We start from the raw sequence: 7,607 nt of genomic DNA, 5'->3' as shown, positions 1-7,607 counted from the left end.
TCTTCTAGTCGTCTCAGCCTCAGAATCCATATGAGAAGTCTTCATCTGTTGTATACGCCGATTATCAAATGAAGTTCGGTAGAGACACATGCTACGATTGTAAGTATGTCTCTGGTCTGCTCTATTTCACTAGTATGCAGATGTCAAGTAAGGATAAGGACACAGCGTGTAATATGTAATCCTACCACGAGGCAGTTTGCGATCTTACCTAAACTGAAATTAACGTGCAGAACCTATCATGAGATTTTAGGGTTTGATCATATTGGCAAGCAGTACAAGGTATTGTCTTTGAATAATTTTGTTAATGATGAAAAGGTTCATTATATTCTGACATTGGGAACCGAAAACATGAGATGGAGGAAGATCCAAACTCCCTTAATCAGCCATCATCTACGGGGTGAAGAGATATGCATTAGTGGGGTTTTGTATTACCTAGCTTACGATAATGATGATAGGATATATGTTATAGGTTGTTTTGATGTTAGGTCTGAGGATTTCAAATTTCTAAATCTACACCCAAACCTCCCTTATCAAGCCTCTACTAGATTGGTAAACTGTAAGGGTAAACTAGGTGTGATCAATTTGAATTATGATGGTCGATTTTGCCTTCGGTTATTTTTGACGGTTCTAGAGGATGTGGAGAAACAGCAATGGTCGACATATGCCTACACTTTGAGGGATGATAATATAGTCGTCAAGGGTGGCAGTTATTTTTCCGTTGTTGGGGTGACTGCTTCAGGTGAAATTGTTTTGGCGATGGATGATGCATGTAAACCGTTTTATGTTTTCTACTTCGATCCCAAAAGGAACACTCTTCTAAGAGTTGAAATCCAAGGTGTTGGAGAAGACTATAGATGGTTTCACTCTCATACAGTTTGCGCTTTTGTAGACCATGTGGAGGATCTTCAGTTTAATATTATGAAGGCAACATCTATAAACCCAACAGAACAGAAGCATAGACCCAGGAGCACATCAACATCATTTAGAGAAGATCTTCAAGTGAGGACCGTTGCTCAGCTGGGACAAGATCGTCGTACGTTTGAGAGTAATAACAATTTTGATGCTCTGTCTCTTTTAGAGGATGATTAAAGCTGTCATCTAGAAAATATCATCATGTGAGAGAAGAAGCCGCAAAGAGATTAGAGATAGAGAGATGGCATGAGGAGGCAGAGATCATTGAAGTGATAAAGAGTAGAAGATGAGGAGAAGAGATAAAGAGAAAGGTTATATATGACTTTATGCGTTTATGTTCCTTTACTTGTAATTTTTTTGAATTCCATATCTCTTCAGTTCTAATAAAACTCTCTGTTTGATACAAGTGGTACTTCGTATTCTCTTTAAAATTCAAAGAAATTCTTATGACGTTGTGTTTTTATTAAGATTCTGTCTATTTTAATTTTCATGAAAGTCATTGACATTGAGGATTTAAACCACATTTGCAACTGTCTCTCATTGAATTCGAGTGCAATCGAGTGAATGAAAAGAAAAGTTCTTAACCAGAGAGATTTTAGAGCTGTGAGCTAAGAGACGCTTAATTTTGTTTTGCAGGCATGTCACTGACGAGCAAATTAATAACTACACACCTGAAATTGGATCCGATTTATACTTTAGACATGACTTTTAAGAGTTAGATAGAAGAAATGTTACGTAAGAGATTCTAATCATGATCTATTTATTAGAAGATTGTTATTATTTATTGAAGAAAAAAAAGATTGTTATATTGGAACATCTCATAGGTAAAAGCTTTATATCTTTGGTAACTGTAAGTGTTTTCAGCCGATTAGTCTAACTCTGTATGTGTGCGGAAACAAGAACTAATCAACACCAAAATTTAACGAGTTCCCCTCCAAACCAGAGAGTACGTCTAGTGCAAGGACCGGCCCTTGCAAATATCCACTAAAGAAATCCAAGTATAAGTTTCAGTACAATTCTCTCTTGTCTCTCAATCTAACATTCTCTGTTTCTCTCTTATAGGTATCCCAAACATAAACACGACCCTGAAGCTTATTCATTTATGCTTCTAGTGTAAGAACAACCCAGAGAACAAGAATAAGAAGAATAAGAAACCTATCTAACCCAAAGCCCTAATAGACAATAGATTACCAAGAGGCTCTCTAAACCCGAAAACTCTCTATCTCTCTCTCTCTAACTTGTCTCTCCCTTGCTTCTATGTTGGTGATTCTTCTCTCTTGCTTGAATTGTGAACCCTTGCCTCTCTTTATATATAACCTTGAAGCCGCCTTATTCCAATTAGGTTTAGGATTGCAACTCCTTCTCCTTTTTGGAAACTTGCCTTTCTTCATTGTAAAGAAACACAAACCAACCAACTTGGTTCTGGTCCACATCCAAAAACTCCTTCACGGCCCAACCTCGGCCTTGTAACTACGACAGCCCAATTCGTAACCTGAACCGGTCTTCTGAACCCGATGACAATAATCCACAAATCTCCCCCTTTGTCTTTTGGTTCAACTTCATCTGTTCCGAAGAAGTTTTAATCTCGTCGCCATCTTCAATGGATACTTTCAGCAGCCCTCATCAACCTCCGCTTGACATCCTCAAAGCTGTTGTGAAGAATGTTGTTATTGTTGTTCACGACATATGTAACCTGAAAACACAAAAGCAAACTCTATCTTGTGATGCTTCTCTGCTTTCCCTTTGTATCGTGAACAATCCCCAAACTTTAACCTGTTCTTTCTTGACTTTCCACATGAAGAAGAACACAAGGAGTTCGACGCCTTCCCTGCTTGTCCCAAGTAATACCCGTGAAACCCTTTCATGATTTCAGATTTTACCATCTTCAATCTTCCTTTGTTGATTTCTTTTGAGACTGAAATGTAGTTCCTTACAATTGCTTCTCTACTTTTTCTACGAGATGACCAATCAACAAAACCATCTGGAAGTACCCCTTGCTTAAATTATGTGATTACCTTTAGCGTTACGAGATAATTCTCGAACTTATTACCAGGTTAATCCTTTGGTTAACATATCAACTGGATTTAAAGTAGTGTGGATTTTGATTACTTTGATAGAGCCATCATTCACTAAGTCCCGGATGAAGTGAATCTTGTTAGCAATATGCTTCGTTCTGTCACGATGCACCGTATACTCTTTAAAAAATCAAAGAAATTCTTATGAGGTTGTGTTTTTATTAAGATTCTGTCTATTTTAATTTTCATTTAAAGTCATTAACATTGAGGATTTAGAAGAAGTGACCTGTGACCACCTTTGCAACTGTCTATCATTCAATTCGAGTGCAATCGAGTAAATGAAAAGAAAAGTTCTTAACCAGAGAGATTTTAGAGCTGTGATCTAAGAGACGCTTAATTTTTTTTTGCAGGCATGTCACTGAAGAGCAAATTAATAACTACACACTTGAAACTGGATCCAATTTTTACTTTAGACATGACTTTTTAAGAGAATCACGATCTATTAGAAGATTGTTATTATTTATTGAAGAAAAAAAAATTGTTATATTGGAACATCTCAGAAGTAAAAGCTTTATATCTTTGGTAACAAAAATCAAAAGAAATTATAATTTTCATGAATTTTTTTGTATCTATGTAAGGGTGGGCGTTCAGGTACCCTTTCGGGTTTCTGATCGGGTATTTTAGGTTTTCGAAGTAAGAAAAATAAAACCCATTCAAATATTTTTGGATTTCAGGTCAGGTTCGGGTTTAAGTATTTTTGGGTTAAACCAAAGCCTCAAATTAATTTTGGGCACCAAAGAAAAAAGTCTAAAATCAATCCGAATTCAAAAAAAAAAAATGAAATCAATCCAAATTCATGAAAAATTATTATAATCATAAATAAAAACCAAAGTTATCAAACCAAATTGAATTCATGAAAAGAAAAAGACAATTCTAAATAACAAAACACCAAATTCACAAGCTGATAATTTTTAACTTCTTAAAACCTCAAATGACATCAAATTCAAAGTTAGAACTATATAATCTATCTAAACTAACATATGAAAATTGACATATTTAAAAATGAAAACTAATTTATCTTGAATAGTGATTATAAAATTACTTACGAAACTTGTAAATTGACTCAATCTATTGTTAAAGATATATAAATTTGGATGGTTTCGGGTATTTGTTTGGGTGTTCGAATATACCCAATTGGATTCGGATACCCTATTCATTTACTAAAAGCATCCAATTAGATATTTTTAAGTTCGGATTCGGATATTTTTAATCGGGTTCGGGTTCGGGTTAAATTGTCAAAATGGGTTAATACCCATGGGTAATCCGAACCCGCCCGTAATACTAGTGGGTAAGGGTTGGTTTTTTCTACCCATAAAAATAAATGGGTTTGAGTGGATTACCCCAAATGGGTTTATGGGTTAACCCATTAGGGTTACGGGTTACCCATGGGTTATCGTATAAATATTAAAAATATATATATGTAAATTAAAGTTTTATATTACTTTCATAAATAAGGTTATTCTTCTTAGTTTTGTCTATCCTTTTATTTGTTTATGTTTGGGTCTCATCCTAGTCCAATCACATCTCCTAACACGGCAATACTTTCGTTTATCAAAGATTTTTTACTTGTTTAATTTGTTATTTGCATGGATTTGTTATTTTTTTTCAATGTTATTTAAAAATTTAAAAAACTTTTATTGGATTTAATAATAATATTAAAGATTATAATTTTTTAATTATTTTATTATGATTTTTAATTTGTATATGGGTAACCCATTTAATCCATTTAGCCAATAGATTTTTTATTATCGGATTTGGATATATAAATTGAACCCATATAATAAATGGGTCGGGTCAAACCTGTCTACTAAAATCTCGAATCCACGTGAATTTGGGTCGGGTCAGGTCGGGTTATCCATTTTGACACCCCTAAATTGGGATATAGCTAGTGACATTTTTCAGTTTCAATTCGGTTTGAACCTAAACGGAACCAAGAACAGAACGTGATCGGTTTTATGCCTTTAAACCGAAATCACACGGAATAAACCAAACCTTGATGTGATTCGGAGCAAATGCCCTAGCTAGTCCACGAACTCTATATATTGAGTCACCTCGTACGTTCAACAAATACAACGATCATGAGTAGTGAAAAAACTATTGATTCCATCCCAATCGATCTCTTTCACGAGATCTTCTCGAGATTGCCTTCAAAGTCAGTCGGGAGGTGCCGTTGCGTCCATACTTGGCCATCAAAATTTCACCGAGCTGTTCCTGACCAGGTCCTCGACTCGTCCACGTCTCTTATTCGCTCTCAAACGATACAGCGGTGAATACCTCTTCTACTCGTCGCCTCACCCTCAGAATACATATGAGAAGTCTATTGTAGTATCCGTCGATTTGCATATCAAGTTCCATATAGGCGGAATTTACGGTCATTGTAGCTATGCGTCTGGTTTGTTCTATATTTCAGATGTGCGGATCTCAAAAAATAAGGATGAGCCTGTGATATGTAACCCACTCACGGGACAGTATGTGATCTTACCTAAACTCAGAACAAACAGCCAGGCGATAAGCTTTTTTGGGTTTGATCCCGTTGACAAGCAATTTATGGTATTGTTCATGAAAAGTATAGTTAATAGTGAAACGAGTCATCGTATTTTGAGATTAGGAACTGGAAGAATGAGGTGGAGGGAGATCCAATGTCCTTTTACCCATCAGCCTTTCCGTAAGGGGATTTGCATCAATGGGGTTTTGTATTATTTAGCTCAACCAACTGATAAAAGTTATATTATAATAGTTTGCTTTGATGTTAGGTCTGAGAAATTTGAGTTTATTAAATCAGAATACTTTGATCAGTTGATAAACTATAAGGGTAAATTAGGTGGGACTAAATTGGAGTATGAAACTGGTAGTCGATGGCCTACCCGTGACAATTATAGTGGATGGCGTACTCGTGAGTTACGTATGTGTGTTCTAGAAGATATCGAAAAACAAGAATGGTCAATATATGTCTTCCCTTTTCCGATGATCGATTCCGCAATCATTTTTCCGTTGTTGGGGTGACGCCTACAGGTGAAATTGTTTTGTGGGAGACGTTTTCTAAGTCTTATGTTATCTACTTTAGTCCCGTGAGGAACACATTCCAATGTGTTAATTTTCAAGGCCGTGGAGCTAATTGTGCTTCGGTTTACGCCATTGTAGACCATATAGAGGATGTTAGTGTTAACGATGCAAAGCAACTCAAGTCAAGCATCTAAGAATCGTTTAAGAGCATTAACAAATTTGATGCTTTGTGTCGTTTGGATGATGTAAACATTAATTATAGGAAATTTTTAAGAAACTAAGTTTTTATCCAAGTCAGAGCCTTGGCTGAAATTGTCTTATATAATTCTCTCTATCTTGCCTCTGACACTTCTCTACAGGTCTCGTGTGAGCTTTATTATTCTGCTGGCATATATAGTATTTTGAACTTTATTACTCTGATTTTTTTCTTTTTTCTGGTTAGCATTTTGTTATGGTAATTTTGTTACACGTTGTTTGGGAGCAAACTACAACTGTTTCTTTTATATCAAAAGTTCTTTTAAAACATCTATAGTATTGTTGAGGCTTTTGTTTTTTTTTTGGTATTACATCTGAGTTTTTAGCTAATCAGCCACCTCCAACTTTTAAGAGTGATAGCTTCCTTTGATCGTTCTTTTTCCGCCTTGAGACTTGAGCTACACCAATTTCATAGAACATTCTTGTTTCTCTATCAGCTGCACTCCCGAACTCTCGGATACCCCTTTCTTAAATAAAGTTATAAAATTGATGGTGGATTGATTTATCTTTATGGGTCATAACCCAAGTTATATTTTGTGACTAATATTAAAACTTCAATTTCTTTTTATGTCATCGTTTTCAACAATGAAAGCTGCAATACTAGCAAAAGCACTAATGGTATCTGATTTTACAGCAAAACGGTAAGCCTCGAGGATATCACTACACCACAAGGAATTTGTGTGCTTCACGACTAACATTTTCTGAACAAAAAAGAAAAACAATACCATTATTAAATTATGTAAACAGAACAGTTGAGACGTCTGAATGACTAACGCTACAAATAGATTTGATTTTTAGCGTAAGAACTGATACCCAAAGATGAATGAAACATAGAGAAAACAAAGATGAGATGAATGAAGATGAATGAAGTGTTGAATCATTATAGAGAGTTTACACCTTTGTAGACCATGTTGAGGATATTAAGTTTAATATTATGAAGACAACATATATATGCTGCAGCATCTATATAAGCGAGCATTAACACAAAAGTGAGGACTGAGGACCGTTGTACAGCCGCAACTAGAGCGTCGTACATTTGAGAGCATTAACAAATTTACAGGTACCGAATCCAAATTGCTTTCCTTTATAAGTTCTATCCAAGTTGTATGCTCTCAGAGTAAACATCAACTTATCTATGAAATTTTATTATTTAAGTCAAAGCCACGGCTGAAGCTGTCTCCAGAGAATTCTCGGATAACAATGTACTCTTCCTGCTAAACCAAGCAGATACTCCTCAATTATGAGTTGATGATGTTGCTTAAAAAAACAAAAAGAATCCATTCTGTGATCTATAAAATAAGTACGTACCAATAAGATAAGTCAAATCATCTGGGAAAATCAATAGAAGGTTTCAAATAATTT

At 35.3% G+C, this 7,607-nt stretch overlaps 1 pseudogene; it reads left to right on the top strand.

Moving 5' to 3' along the window:
- The window catches only part of LOC104741711, a 2,512-nt pseudogene extending 1,206 nt beyond the window's left edge, over positions 1-1,306 (top strand).

This window comes from Camelina sativa, chromosome 14, assembly GCF_000633955.1.
Source record: "Camelina sativa cultivar DH55 chromosome 14, Cs, whole genome shotgun sequence".
In the NCBI taxonomy this organism is placed as follows: domain Eukaryota; kingdom Viridiplantae; phylum Streptophyta; class Magnoliopsida; order Brassicales; family Brassicaceae; genus Camelina; species Camelina sativa.
This window is presented reverse-complemented; position numbering and strand designations above follow the sequence as displayed.